At 42.7% G+C, this 14,897-nt stretch overlaps 1 protein-coding gene across 4 annotated transcripts in view; it reads left to right on the top strand.

Annotated features, from left to right (window-relative positions):
• ptprfb (protein tyrosine phosphatase receptor type Fb) overlaps window positions 1-14,897 on the top strand; it is a 189,074-nt gene that overhangs the window by 90,945 nt on the left and 83,232 nt on the right. The gene's annotated exons all lie outside the window — the stretch shown is intronic.

Raw genomic sequence — 14,897 nt, 5'->3', positions numbered from 1 at the left:
AGCCCATTACCATTTTCTCTTCACACACAAAGAGTTCATGAAGTCTACAAGTCACAAGCAAAGTGTGGTGACCCAGAAACTCTGCGTTTGTGTCCTCACACAGAGATTGTTTCACACTGCAGGGCTGTGAGTTTAGCTTTAATCAACTGCTGGAGAGTCCGGTCTGCTGTGATCAATACATATTCATAAAGAAAACCTCAAGTCAGCCAGTAGACACATTACCGATTATATTTCGACGTCGTTGGATTTGGAATACATGTGGCATGACTGATAAACGCCGTCCGCTGACTGATGAAGCTGACCGCAGTTAATTGATCTGTTCTGCGAGATTTATCTGACGAAATTCCTCATGTTACATGTGAGGCGTCTGTACGGAGATGTTTTCGCTGGGAGGCTGAATTTTATCATCTGTACTCGTCCATCAATGACTCCCAAGCTTTTGGCAACCTGTATCTGCAATGTCTGGTATGTCTGCACCGTCCGTACCGATCATGTCTGTGGCCTCAGGGGATGAAGAGAAGCAGTGAGAGAAAGAGAGGGAGGGAAGGTGTGAGAAAGGGGTCAGGAGGTAACAGAAGAAGAGTGCTTGAGTCGGTATTTGCAGAAGTGGGCAAACCACACGTTTAATCTTCCCCAGAAAAATCAGCTCTATTAAACCTTTTGCTAGGCAGGTGGTGTGAGAGAACAGAGTTTGGTCTGACTGCTTCCAACACTTCTTTTCAGAAGGTCGCGGGCATGGTCTTAAAACCTCAAAACACATCTGCAAACTGTCCTAATGACTAAAGCGCGGTTTTACGTTCCTCTAATCTATCGTCATAGCTTCATCCACTTTACTAAAAGAGAGTTCATGCTGAAGTATATTCAGCAAAGGGCTAAATTTGGGCTGCATTTATCCTTTCAAAGTGGGCCGCTGATTGTCAAAGTATGTTTTTAAACTCGTATAAGCTTTATGCTTTTTTTTCCCAGAGAAGACATTTACTAAACGTATGAGAAGCAAAGCGAAAAACTTCTTCCCTGTTTGTGTCATCTGGCTCATTCAAGATGTTCAAGTGAATCCATTCGGGGGTTGTATGTGATGTAAATGCCTCCTCATACATCAGTAATCTTACCATAGTGCGTACTTGTAGAAAGGATCCAAAACACCACAGATGATACCGACACAGCCAAGCAGGTAAACAGTGAAGCGATGTGAAGTAAAGCTTACTGCAAATTATGCTGTGGGCTTGTGCCAAATCATAATTTGTATATTAGCATTTAGAGGGAAGGCCAACTATAAATTAGGCCATTTGCAAGCCAGTGTTTCAAGTAAAAATGTACTACAGCAGCTTATAGTGATGGTCAGTGCAACAATGCAACTGCAACAGCAATTTACAGGTTGCAAAGGTGAAATGTTATGTCGACGAAATGATGTATAATCGGTAAATCCTTTGTCAAATTATACTTTTGGACATTTATACATCTAGAATGAACAAGGACATCTCATACAATATGGCACAGATGCATGGAACATCTTTCTATTTAACGTATTACACGGTTTTCTTGTTATTTTCTCCATTCAGCAGCACTTTGCTGCTTTTGGGTACAAAATGGCCCGCCGCCATTTCGTACTCGTGCTTCAGCCTCCTCTGATAGTAAGCACATATTGCTCTGCTTATCTGGACTTTGTCTGTGGATTTCAGGAGATATTGGAGATGTGACAAGACATGCACATCCGTTAATATCTGTGCATTGTCAGGAACAGACAGGGGTATCCGCAAATCGACATCTTCTATTAAATATCTGCCACCAACAGCTGCAACAGGCTTGTATCATTCAATTATGGATTCCACCGAAGGCTCGTCTCTGAGACTGCGGCCGGTTTTTAGCCATCAATAGTTTTTCCCTCATGCATGCCTGTCAATTTCTTTCAGAGCTATGCCAGTTTTCAGGTCATCTTTGTTGACTTTTGTTTGGAAGAAAGGGGTTTTTTTTTCTTGTTTTTTTTTACTCCTACTCCTGATGATCGGGGCTTAGAAAGCTTTTAGTTTTTATTGGAGTGTCGTGTCTCACTCTACAGCAGACAGGAGGCCAGCGGGGAGAGTGAGTAAAGCATTGAAATGATGCCACAATCCAATAAGATAGGGTTTTTTTTTTTGTTCTTCCCAGAAATATAAATGATCTCACTGAATAAAAACACATGGGGTGACGAGAACTGTCACTCAACCATGTGACTCTCGCTCCGACTGATATTTGAAGGGTCAAATACAAGTCAGCGTGTACTTAAACCTGAGAGCTCTGAGTTCTGCAGACAGCTACAGTATAATTTAGCCTAAAATCAATTTGCTCATCGCTTCATGCTGCTGTTACTTGAGTGAAAAAATGAGTCACGCACAGGAAAGTCTCAACACTTCTGCCTATCTGTTGGCCTTCTGTCTTCTCATAATTGAGGAATTGTTCATTAGGATGTGTTACTTTTAATTATTTCTTCGGGGTGCAGAAATAACATAATTGTCTGTTTTTTAAAAATGAAATCAGGCCACATTAAACACATTAAACTTTATGTGAAAGTGGTGGTCGGATTCAACAACACTTTCTGAAAATGCTCAGACCGTGTGTCTGTTTACATGTTAAAAATGCTGCTCCTGCACATGCACACCATTGAAGTAGCAAGTAGATCACACGCGCAAGTAAGATAACAACAGTGGCGGTTCCAGAGTGTCATGACTCCCAGTCCATACTCTCCTGGGACTTATTTTCTCTGCATGCATGTGTGTGTTTGCTTTCATAACAAAAAGCTACTCGTGATCCAACATGAAATCTACATTGTTTTCTGCCTTATCCATGTAAACGGACATCGTTTTCATTACATTGCCGTGTAAATGTGAAAATCTTCTGAAACAAAAACACAAAAACAGTTTTTACTTGGAATGTTGTATAAATATTATGTGCTACATAGAATTTCTTCTTCACGGTACGGAAAAAGCATAATTGTCTGAATTTTAAATCAGAATGAGGTTTATCGACTATACTGCTATATCTTTACAGTAGAATCAATGTTTATACTGATGCATATGTGTACCTTGCTGTGTATTTTATTGATTGTTTAAGCATGGATGATCCCATCGAGAAGCTTTCATGTTGATATCAGTAAAAGCCGCCTCTGTCTGTCTGTCTGTGAGTCACTTAAAAACCAATGAGACACACAGTAAAAAAAAAAAAAAAAAAAAACCCAAACTAATCCCTCTACAATGGAAGACAATTAAAAACCCTTCAAACGGATTTACTTCTATGGTTTGTTTTTTTTTAAAACGTTCGTAATGTTTTTGTATTCAAGATAACAAAGTTTAAGAACAAAATCTCCACTTGACGTGTTTCTTTGCGTCAATGTCATCACAACAACAAGCATTGAGGATCGGGCTCGTAGCATCCGCAGGCCAGTGAGTCAACAATTCCCCCGGCCCTCGGCTTGCTATGGATGGATGGGCCCGCTACACGTCTCATACCTACATTCAATGAGCTGGCTAATGGGAGGCCTTTTACCCTGACCCCTTTTCCTCACACATTTACACACCGAGCCCTTTTGGCTTATCCACTGGGCCACGCAAGTGCCGGGGAGAGCGGCTTGACTCACTATCATCAGCCTTGTAGCTCAGCTTTAAGCTGCACATTTTACCTCTGTTTAAGAGTCACATTTTCCTCTAAGCTGCTCAGGTATGTTTTACAATGTTGTAGCTGATCGGCCTGCCTGCGCCCGACAAAGGCCGTATTGATTTTCCATGCCTTACGTCTCTTATCTGTAATATTTGGCCTGTTTTAGGGATTGATGACTGAGGGAAAATGTTGACATCTACATCTGCCCTCTCTTATGCCCACGAAGCTTGCATAGACAATACATAAGGATGCACAATATACATCGGTACTGATAATTATCGGCCAGATATTTGAAAAAAATGAGGTCACACAGATAAGTCTGATAATGAAATGTTTATGACTTGATTAGTTGTTTCATTGCTCACAATCAGACATCTTTCTTGCGGTCATGAGGAGAAGGTTAAATATAAATACGGCTCTTCTCTGCCTCATTAGTTTATTGAAATAGTAACTGCTCCTACTAATGCCCAAGTGGTAGATGGAGTTCACTTATATAGAACCTTTCCACTGATTCCCAGCTCCAAAATGTTAGCCATGTTGTGGTGGAAATACCAGGAGTAAACTATGGGAGAACATGCAAACTCCACACAGAAAGACATGTTAACCACTACACTGCTGACTATCCATTATTTTCCAGCCCCCCCCCCCCCCAAACTGGTTATAAATTTGTTGCCACATCAGGGATTACGTGCTGTATCAACACAATAGCTGCCAGCCATCAAACTATTTGCGGCCGAAGGTCATGTTTGTCTCGCCTCTCTGCCTCTGTTGACCCTCGGTGACATGATTGTTTCGCCTCCTCCGAGGTGAGCGGGTCGCGCCACGCCACGATATTTCCGAACACCCATCGCTTCTGCAAACGTCGCCATAATCAAAACTGAGGCTGCCGACATTGACTCACAGACTGTGTATTATTCATTTATCTCTGACTGAGAGAATAAGTAAAGGCTGTCACAGGAGCCCAGTCAGAGAGGATTTAATTAACAGAACCTGCCACATTCCACTACATCCACTGCCTTTCTCAGAACTCATAAAAGCCATCCCTATCTGCCGTAATTACACTAAACATGTCACAATAAAGCTCTGCCGATGATTAATTTGAGTTGTGGAGAGGATCAATTAATTCATTTATTTGCAAACCGCTGCTCCGCGTCTTTTTTGTAGGCCGATTTCATTAACCGTCACGCTTTCTGATTTTTTTGGGGTCCCGTCCTTGTTCTTTTTTCCCCCGGATACCTGGAGGAATTGCCTGTCTTATTAGCCACATCGCATTACCACAGAAATGTACCATGAGCCCCGAGGTTTTCCTCTTTTTTTGAATTATTTTTTTATTCCATCTTCGAAGCAGCTACATTAAAATGAGTAGTAAACCACAAACCGTGTACTCTGTAATACCATAATCTCAAGGGTCTTCAATCAAACTCCTGTTAGTAGGACCACGAGGCAAGAAGTAGAGCTGTAATCTTAAAATGAAAGCCTACAGCTGTGCTACTCGTGGAGCGTAGTTAATGGAGGATGTGATTCTGTGCAGCAGCGCTTGTCCCACAAGGTGACTCGGTCAGCACAGCCATGTGAATTCACAGGACCACCCTTGGGTTGCAGTAATGGGTCAGAGGCCAGGGTGATGTACTAACTGGTGCGGCACAGCATAAATAACAGGCACGAGGCATCTGGCAGGGCTGTAGATCATACGGACGACAGTGGAAGTATGATATCAGATAGGAGAAAGAGGGAGAAGTGCAGATAAATGGGAAAGATGAGGGAGACAGCGAGAGAAGAAAGGAAGGGGAGGAAGGAATTGAGGGGGGGGGGGGGGGGATTAGATGACTGTTATTGATTATCTGCCTGTAGGCGAGGAAATAAGGCCAAATGTTCTGCTCAGCCAGACAAAAAAGTGTATTATTTCAAAGGTCATGGCATGCATTACAGTCTTTTTACTCCACGCACACTTGGATAAACAGCAGAATAACTGCACACGGATCCCACCACCAGAATATGGTGGATTAGTGTGTATTAACAAGGGCATTATCTGTGTTTTTGCTTGGCGGCGTTTTCGTGATGGTCCGTTGCGTGCAGGTGTGTGTGTGTGTGTGTGTGTGTGTGTGTGTGTGTGTGTGTGTGTGTGTGTGTGTGTGTGTGTGTGTGTGTGTGTGTGTGTGTGTGTGTGTGTGTGTGTGTGTGTGTGTGTGTGTGTGTGTGCGTGCGTGCGTGCGTGCGTGCGTGCCGCTCATGCGTCCTGAGTACTGTTTGCTTGATGCATTGCTATCACCATGGCAACTGGCACAACACCTGGCCTGAGAGATAGCGTGCCAGAGACAACCGGCCCGACAAGATGTTCAGATGCACATTTCGGTGCACACTGTACGCTCGCATTCACTACCCTTCCTTCCGCCCGCTCCGGACCGTAGTAAACAGGCTTATCTGTCCATTAAAGCTGTTGTGTAGTCACCCACCGCATCGCCGTTCACACCGGGCTCCGGGTCCATCGGCAAAAATTATCTATTTGGTGTGTCTTTGTTTTTCACCCCCCCTTCTTCCTCTCCTTCTTCTCCATGGAGATTTTTACCATTTTCACGTCATTACAACAGTATTACATCAATGGCCTCCTCGCCGGGTCTTTGAAGTCTGGGTGTGCCGTGTCGTCCCTGCCGAGGAGACCTCTGCAGCGGGAGCTCTGCCAGCGAGGATTTCTCTGAAGAGCGGGAGAGTTCCCGCTCACATGCCCTTGGAGGCAAAACATGTGAGAAAACTCTTTGCCCCGCAATGTTTTGCAAGTCAAAAAAAAAAAACACAAAGGCAGTTGCACAAATACCAGTCGGGTCGGTGTGCCTTTTTCCGAGGGGCCTATTAGTCACCGCCCGCCTCTCAGGAAATTTCCAAAGGAGAAACACACCTATGAACGTGCCACAATACCTGTCGAATGGCAGACGAGGTGGAAGTTGATTAAACCACAGGGGAAACGATGTAATTCCTACTTCCTACAGAATTGATTCATTGGTACAGTCCAGCAGAGTGTGAAAGCACCTTCACCTTGGCAGTCAGATGTTCCCTGAGTAAACCCGCTGACTGTTTTACACACTATCAGCTCTCCAACTATTCATGGAGCTCTTCCACTTGAACTCGTGTTAGCTTTGGCTTTGTGTTTGCACCTCCTGCTGCTGCTGACACCTCTGTGTCTCAGGCAGATGCAAATGTCTGTCTCTGCTATGTTCTTGGTGAGAAACAGCTGCGGGCCATGTGCTTTCTCTTTTCTTTTTTTTTTTCTCCGGTGCCAAACTGACTCAAGACTACATGAGCCCTGGCTAATAAGTATAACACTATCTTTAATTTCCTGCACAGGTTAAAGGGCTAAAAAGCTCAACAGAAGTTAAGAAAAAAAATTAGTCAAACAAATTGGAAACAGACTCTTATTATTTCTAGTTTTCAAGGCCAACACATTTAATGGAATAAATTTGTACAGTCGAGAGCCAAGTGCGGCACGTTTTCACAGACAAATGGAAAGCCAGGCAGCCTTCATATTCCCTAGAAGCTCATACAACACTTTATTTTTATTTTTTTTAATCTGTGAGGACAGTGCAGTGATGTATGTTTAAAAAGGTTAGGTTTTAAAGCAGCAATATTTCATGAGGCAAGTGGCTGTGTTGCTGCTGCCGTGGTCCTTTGCTTCACACCATCAGAGGAGACATCACTTTTAATTGTTGTCATCCATCACTTGGCAACAGGCACATGTGGAGATCATCAGGGCTCAGGTGTAACAACTAAAGTAAAACTTTATGCCCTGTTTACACGAAAAAGCATTGTGTCTGTGTTTTCATTTCATGTTTATATGGATTTCTGAACGATGTCCATTTACACAGCAATCTCAGAAACCCTGAAAATGTTGGAGCTTTCATGTTGGGTGTGCTGTTGCTTGTCTTTGTGTTGAAATCACACATGTACAAGCGCAGAGAACAACAAGCTATCAACATTAACAATGGTGAGTACACCGACATTCATATGGACAGACGATGAAGTTGGGATTGTTATTACGGTGACTGTCAACTATTTGACTACCAAGTCCCAGGATAATATATAATCTACTGAGCATGTGCAGAAGAAATATTTACTACAGCCGTGGTGTGCATGCGCAGTAGCAACATTTCCGCCGTCTCCATGGAGCATTTTCTAAAAGTTCCACTTTGGGAACCTTTTTCATTTTTGCTTGAAAACGTTGTTGTGTCAAGGGTGCCTTTAGAAGGATTCGCTCCTTCATCCTAATTTTTCAAATGCAAATATTGACGCTGTTTAACTATTGAAACATATTGACGTGGCTCCTGTTCACACAGTGGCAGATGAATATTCCCACACATATGCCGCCCATCTATGTTTCATGGTGGTGTGATCCTGGAGGGACGTCAGTTGAAACATTCATGGCGGCACATGACATTCACCCGCTCTTGCACTTAAGACCATAAGGAGGAATTAGATAGCGACGAGTGGAATTCAGATGGAGTGTTTATTTTTTTTTTTCCCCTTCTTTTTTAAAAGCACAAGTTTCACATGCAGCACTACTGTGTTAGGGCTCTCCCCTGTTAAGATGGAAGTGGGGTGTCTGGAGTGTTTTCCACCATTGAGACGAGTGTGTTTGGGTTGTGGGAAAGAACGCTGCCTGACGATAGTGTGGGATTGAGCTCCAGCAGCCTCCCAGTGGGACAGGGGGACAGGGATGGGTCTCTTTCAGCAGGGCTCTGATTAGACCCATCGCCCTCGCTGCCACGCTCCACTCACACTGGTAATTGGAGCTGGCAGGAGGTTGGCATGCAACCCTCCCCTGCCCCCTCCTACTCTCCTCCCTTATCCGCTCCCCCCCCCCGTTCTCTCGTCTCTCATCTAAATCTCTCTGCACCTACCTGCAGTTTTCATAGAGGCATACCTCCTTGACACGGCGCTTTATGATTACTCTATCAAGTTTTTCTAATTTCACTCATTACCATACTATTCTTATTCATTATAAATGACATTGTCAATGTTTGCCATTTGTGTAAAATTGAGGTTCCCCGCTGTTATCCTAATTGAGCAGTACAACCACAACACTGCATTCAGTCTCCCCCTCCTGCCCTTTCCCTTCTACTGTGCTCAGACCAGAAGTTCATCTGCTGAGCCGCTCATATTGCAGAGTCTGTGCGTGATAAACGGCTGTTGCCAGAACAATGGGCCTATTTATTTTCCCGCAACATGGAAGAACCAGTTCGTGCGTACCTCGCTTCACGTCTGATGCCTTTCTGCCCCCGGCCTTGCTCATTTCCAAAGTCAGGGCGTTTCCACCTCTTTTTGTTTCAATAAGTTCTGTATAAATGAAACATGATTACGTTAAATGCCATTGTTTAAACACGGAGTGTGTCACAGTGACGCCATGTATTAGATCGGTGGCAGGATGACAGTATGCATGGGACATGCTTGGCTGCGGACAGTTTAGTCTGTATAACAGTTGAATAAATTACCAACGGGAGAGTAAGTGTGGCTCATGACATTAGTATTTTAGGTTTCTCTTTTTTCCACTGACTGTGGGGCTGTTCATCTTAGTAATGGAGCACCTCTGTGACATTATCATAAAATTTCTGCATCACTTGTTTTGTCCTGCTTGGACAAGACAGGTGTTTCTGAGGAATTACACTCCGGCACAAAAGAGGCTTTTTAATAAAAATTCCCTCTATCTTGACAAACATCAGCCTGCATGGCCTGTACCATTTTTATTGGATTCTCTCCAAATTTCTCCTCCTTTGCCTTTCCCCCCCTCAAATTAAAGCTGACTGAACAAAGGCCTGTCTTTGTCTCGCTGGGATGACAAGTTGGCAGACATGGCGAGCCGCAGGAGTTGCAGTGGTAAATACAAAGACGGGGCTCAAGTCTTATCCAGTAGCCTGACATGATCTGTGATAAGTGTATAGAAAGAAGCACCAATTATAATCTTTTTGCCAAAACTTCAAGGACAAAGACGGCCGGGCGGTGTTCCAGCTTCACCTTTTTACCGTGAGCAGCTTAACTATGTGATTGTCGTTCATACACTTTCACTATTTTGGGGGGATAAAAGAAATGCTGGTTTAATTTGTGCTTGCACGGCATGAGACAAATGTGCAATATAGCAAATTTTCACATTGTGTGGAGATTACATTTGAGATTATGATATGTTTTGCATCTGCATGAATTCCCTTCCCCCAAAACCAGAACCAGGGTTTGAATTCCTCCCCACAGTCTGTCTGCAGAAAGTCTCCTCTGGGTCTCAGTCTGCAGTTCCTTCTTGTTCAAAGAGAGTTTATTTCCTCTATTGCCTCGTGTGGAATTGTTGGGGTTTTCTAACCATAACCCAGGTATGAAATAATTAGCTCTAAATTGATTACATTAAAAAAAGCACCAATTTCATAAATTGAAAGCAACAATCACTTTACTTTCATGCACTGTGCATGGAAACACAATTATTTGCAATTCAGTCAATATTCTCCAATAATTACAGTATATAGCACAGCTTGTTACCAGCTCCACTTTTAATTTCTCCCGGTCTCAACACGTTTTGTCTTTTTGTGGGCCTGTAACTGTTTAATGTTTGAAACATTGAGCTCACACGAGGCTACAGTTTTGTTTTCCTGCGTGCACAAACACAAGGGTTGCTAAGCGTGTGAGCATTTGCTGCTTCGGTGACAGTGCATACTGTGGAAGAAAGGAATACTTAAGATGAGCAAAGCTCTGCCTCCTTAACACATAAAACCTGTGCAACACGTGCTGCCCGTCTTGTCTTCCTTCAATTTCTATGTCAAAACCCATACACGGCAAACTTTCTGCTGGTCGGACTCATATTTATGGGGGGAAAAAAGACTATCTGTAGAAGTAATACCACTTCACCTGCAATGAAAGCAGCAAGCAGAATTCACTGGGATAAATTAATGTATAGGCTTTGCTGTAGCTTCTAAATTATTCCCTGTTTGTACTTCGCAATATGACGGAGCCGCTGACTCGTGTAATAACTCCTTTGGGGTCTGTCACCCCATTTTACCAGCAGTTTGCTATTTTCACAGCCCAGGAACATATGCCAATAATGTTAATCATAAATATTCTAGATACAGCAATACATGATGGCTGGCTGGGAAATATGTTGTGCAAATATTATGGTTTCCTTATTGAAATAATGTGGAAACAGCCAGTAAAGAACACCCATTTCCTTCTGCGGATGACTGCGTGTTACAAAATTTAATGCTGCTGTAGGTATATTCCTCAGAACTGAACCAAACCATACTTCAGAACAAGGTATGACAGGTTTCGCCGTTCTGTACCACCCCTGGGGTAACTGGCAAGATGTAATTGACAGTACAGTGTCGTGTCCCATTAAATCGATCGGTATCTTCGGTGTGGAGAGAAGCCACACAGTTTTGTGGCTGGAGACAGTGGATTTTGGGAGTTCAGTCATGTGCTACATGTACAAACAGCATGCACAGCATGTTGCATGAACACTGAGACTCAGCAGTGGACAGGGGGGGATCGACTTTTATGTACAGTTTTTGTTGTATGCGCTGCTTGATTGAACAGAAAATCGGCTCTTGGCAATAAAACTGGGGAGGAAAACAAATTGATTACCAATTGAATAACTGATTGGGTCCACAAACACAGGCCACTGTTCTGACTACTCACACCAGATACACATGAACTCTCATTTTCCCCGTTTCAACAGTCTTAAGCCCCATTCACATAACAATGTTTCACACATTGTTTTTGCATTTTTGTTTCAAAAAAGTTTTGTGCTTACATGGCAGCATTTTGAAAACAATTTTGGTTGACATGGATATGGAAGCAACTCTTAAAACGATGTAGTCAGCATGCCAGGTCAATAGTGGGCGCCGTTGTTCTTTCTTGGAATGAAACCATACACACGAATGCAGAGAACAATCCACTGTAAATATTAACAATAGTACACGGACAGTCGTATGGGCAGTCAACCAAGATGGATTGTTTTAACGGTGACTTAACTATATAACGACCATATTCCAGGAGGATATGGAGAATGTGCAGAAGAACTACTTACTACTTGGGTTTTGTCTACATGGAGACAAACCCCAAGCGTTTTCCAAAAGTAGCTTTTTCCGTGGCTCCGAGGACCACTGTCATGAAAACGGACCCCTAAAACACTACGAACGTTTTGCGTTTTCACTTGTGTAACGGGGGCCGTAAACAATCTCTCCATGCAAAAGGGAAACACTTGAGGTTCAGTGTCTTGTTGAAAAAACCATCACTCATGGACAAGGTGAGATGAGGAACTGAACCACCAACCTCAGGATTGGATGGCAAACAACTGAGCCAAAGAAAGTGGTTGTCCCTACATAAAAAATCAAGATGATGCAATACAAACCTATTTCTAAGCCTGTGAGTCTGGAGTTCAGCTCCCTGATGGTGCAGCAGAATTCAATAGTTTTACCTGGTTTCGTCCTAAATAGACATCTTTTATCACGTTTTAACTGCAAGCTGTTTCTTTTTAACGTCGTCCTCTAAATAAACCCTTATTCAGAAAAATTGATGTGGCCAACCATTATGTAAGCTGGTGAATTTCTCCCCTTGTTCTGTTTGTGCCTTTGTCCTCGTCTCGCTCTGTCTTTGCCCTTCTTCTCCTCTTTGAAGGTGAGAAGCAGCGAACCACAGAAGTACACAAGGCCAATAACAAACACTGTAACCATTATTCAGACAATGACAAACTGTAGCGTATTATTCCACAGTCTGCTTTATCAAGGTATCCTCTTTTGTAGAGGTATCGGTTGGGATGTCTGAAAACTAATTTCGGATCGCCAGACAGGAAGTGCGCCTCGCCACAAAGATAAGAGGCCAAGCCAAGATCTGTCAACTGCATCTGAATATGAGACGATGCGGGCCACGGGCCAAACACAGGGGCGCAAAGCAGAACAACTGCTCTGCTGAGGATCAGAGCGGAAAACAACAGCCAATGCTCCCTTTCATGCTCGGGCCATATAAGTTTACATATGGATTTTCGAGTCAGACAAGCCGACTCAGCTGGGGGTAAAATATGGAGAAAATCCTATTCCATTGACTCCTTTAACCCTCCACAGCCTGGAGGTTTGTCCCCCCCCCCCCCGAGCCAGCAGAAGGTTACTTCTATTGAATGTATTAACATGTGTTGAAACTGGTTTTGTTGTTCACCACCAGTCAGCATGTTCACACGCGTTCAGTCAATCTCAGGTTGGAGCTCTTTTAATCCACTTTAATTTTTTTGTCTGAAATCAATTTAGGCCACATTTCAAGTGAACGTTCATGACATTTTGAAAATTATGTCAATTTACATGGCAATGGCAGAAGCACTGAAGACAATGTGTTCTTGTCTGGCCACTCGTGGGTGCTGTTGTTTGTTTTTGTAATGAAAGCACATGCGCACAGAGAACAATCCTCTCTCAATATTAACATTGGCGAGTACACAGACATTCATGTGGATAGATGGATTGGTGTTGCAGTAACTGCCAACTATAAAAGAGAATACGCACTGGGAGTCATGACACTCCGGAAGAATCACTGTCCTTATCGTCTGGAGTAGCATATACACAGTTTACACTGCGTCTAAAAGCTTCAACTTGGGAGCCATTTTCAAAAAGTTGTGTCATTAGTGGCTCTGAAACACAAAGAAAGTTTTGCGTTGTTGTGTGAATGGGGTTTTATTGTTGAGATCACATTGACTCCATAAGAACAGCGATATGCACTCTTTTCTGGGTTTCCATCAGTTTTGACCAGTTAGAAATCCTCAGGCTTCTTATATTTGAGCTTCTTGTTTTCCCTTTCTGAAAGGTATTTCAGTGCTCAAAACATCTCGTCTGATTCTAGTCCGACAGCTCTGTATACATATTGAAGTAGATCAACTTTTAATCACATTATCTGGGTGTTTTGGATTTCAATTTATTTCAGTTTTAAATTCCAGTTATAGTTGGATCAATGTAAAAATGTCCGTTTTAGGTGTCATGTCAGCCCAGGGACTGTGAGGAGTTTTATTTTCTATCAAACATGGAAGAATAAACAGGAAATAGACAAAATGCTAATCATTTACAAAATACATAGGAAGTAACAAACAACATTAAATTTACAACATAATGCCTGTTATTCCTGTCAAACAATGGGTAATTGAATACTATAATTCCATTCTGGATGGGGTTTTTTTTTTTTTTTTTTTATCAAAACCCTTAAATCATTTTCTCTCTCCCCTGTGGAGCCGCTTCTCTGCACTTATTTTTTTCAAATCACTTCTCTATTTGGCGAACCAAAGGCAGGAGTTACAATCATTAGCACTTATTTCATCTTAACATTTTGCCCCCCCAACCCTGATGATACATCTGCATATGAGAAGGAAGATAAAAGAGATCACGGTTCAAGAGCGAGCTGATAATAAGACCTCTCAAGGGCTATTATGTTTCCTCTTTATTACCACTGTCCAGAGGTTAAATTAGAATTTATTATGAGCATGAGGTTGGGGGTTGTAGCACCATTAGGTGATGCTTCTGTCACTTGTTGTGACAAATGCATCTTGGAAATGTCATTTTAACACAATACCATAGTTTCAATTGATGCTACACTATGTTGTTTAAAATAAACACCAGAAGGAGATGTGTTCCCTGGTGTCGCTTATTTCAAAACCTTGAGTGTCACTCAACTGCAGAGTCAGACAGCAGAAATGGATGCTGACTGTCAATTTTTAAATCAGAACGATAAAAACTCTGTCAACTCTTCTGCCTGGACTCCACCATTTGCACATTCAAAACATTGCACACTGTTTACTGAGTCAGTGGCAGATACTGCCTGCTGTGATGCGACTCGCCGGGTCTCAGGCCACTGGCCACGTTTAGGTAATCTCATTACGGGATGTCGGTGGAAATTTGAGACAACCTTTTACTTTGGGATTTTTTTTTTTTTTTGCTTTGAGGATTATACTTCTATGTGTTGTCATGGATGTGCCGTTTCATTCATTATGATGAGTTGGATTATTCAAATAGGTTTGTTTAGTTTGCTAAGCCTAAGGCGGCTCATCTATGCATGGGTACCCGGAGGCAGATTGCAACTATCTTTCTTCTGTCTAAACCTGAGGCGCCCTGTGCCGAGTAATAAGCCCACTATGATAATCAATCACAAACAAGGTTCTTTTTTTTCCTTTTTTTTTTTCATCCTCCTGCTGAATCCAAATCAGGGCCACATCTACACATATCTACTACATCTGCTCTTTCCCCGGTAGTATCTCCTGCTCTTGCACTAATTTG

The sequence above is a fragment of the Blennius ocellaris genome, assembly GCF_963422515.1.
Source record: "Blennius ocellaris genome assembly, chromosome: 10".
Taxonomy (NCBI): Eukaryota; Metazoa; Chordata; class Actinopteri; order Blenniiformes; family Blenniidae; genus Blennius; species Blennius ocellaris.
The sequence above is the reverse complement of the archived record's forward strand: the minus strand, read 5'-3'. Positions and strand labels throughout refer to the sequence as shown.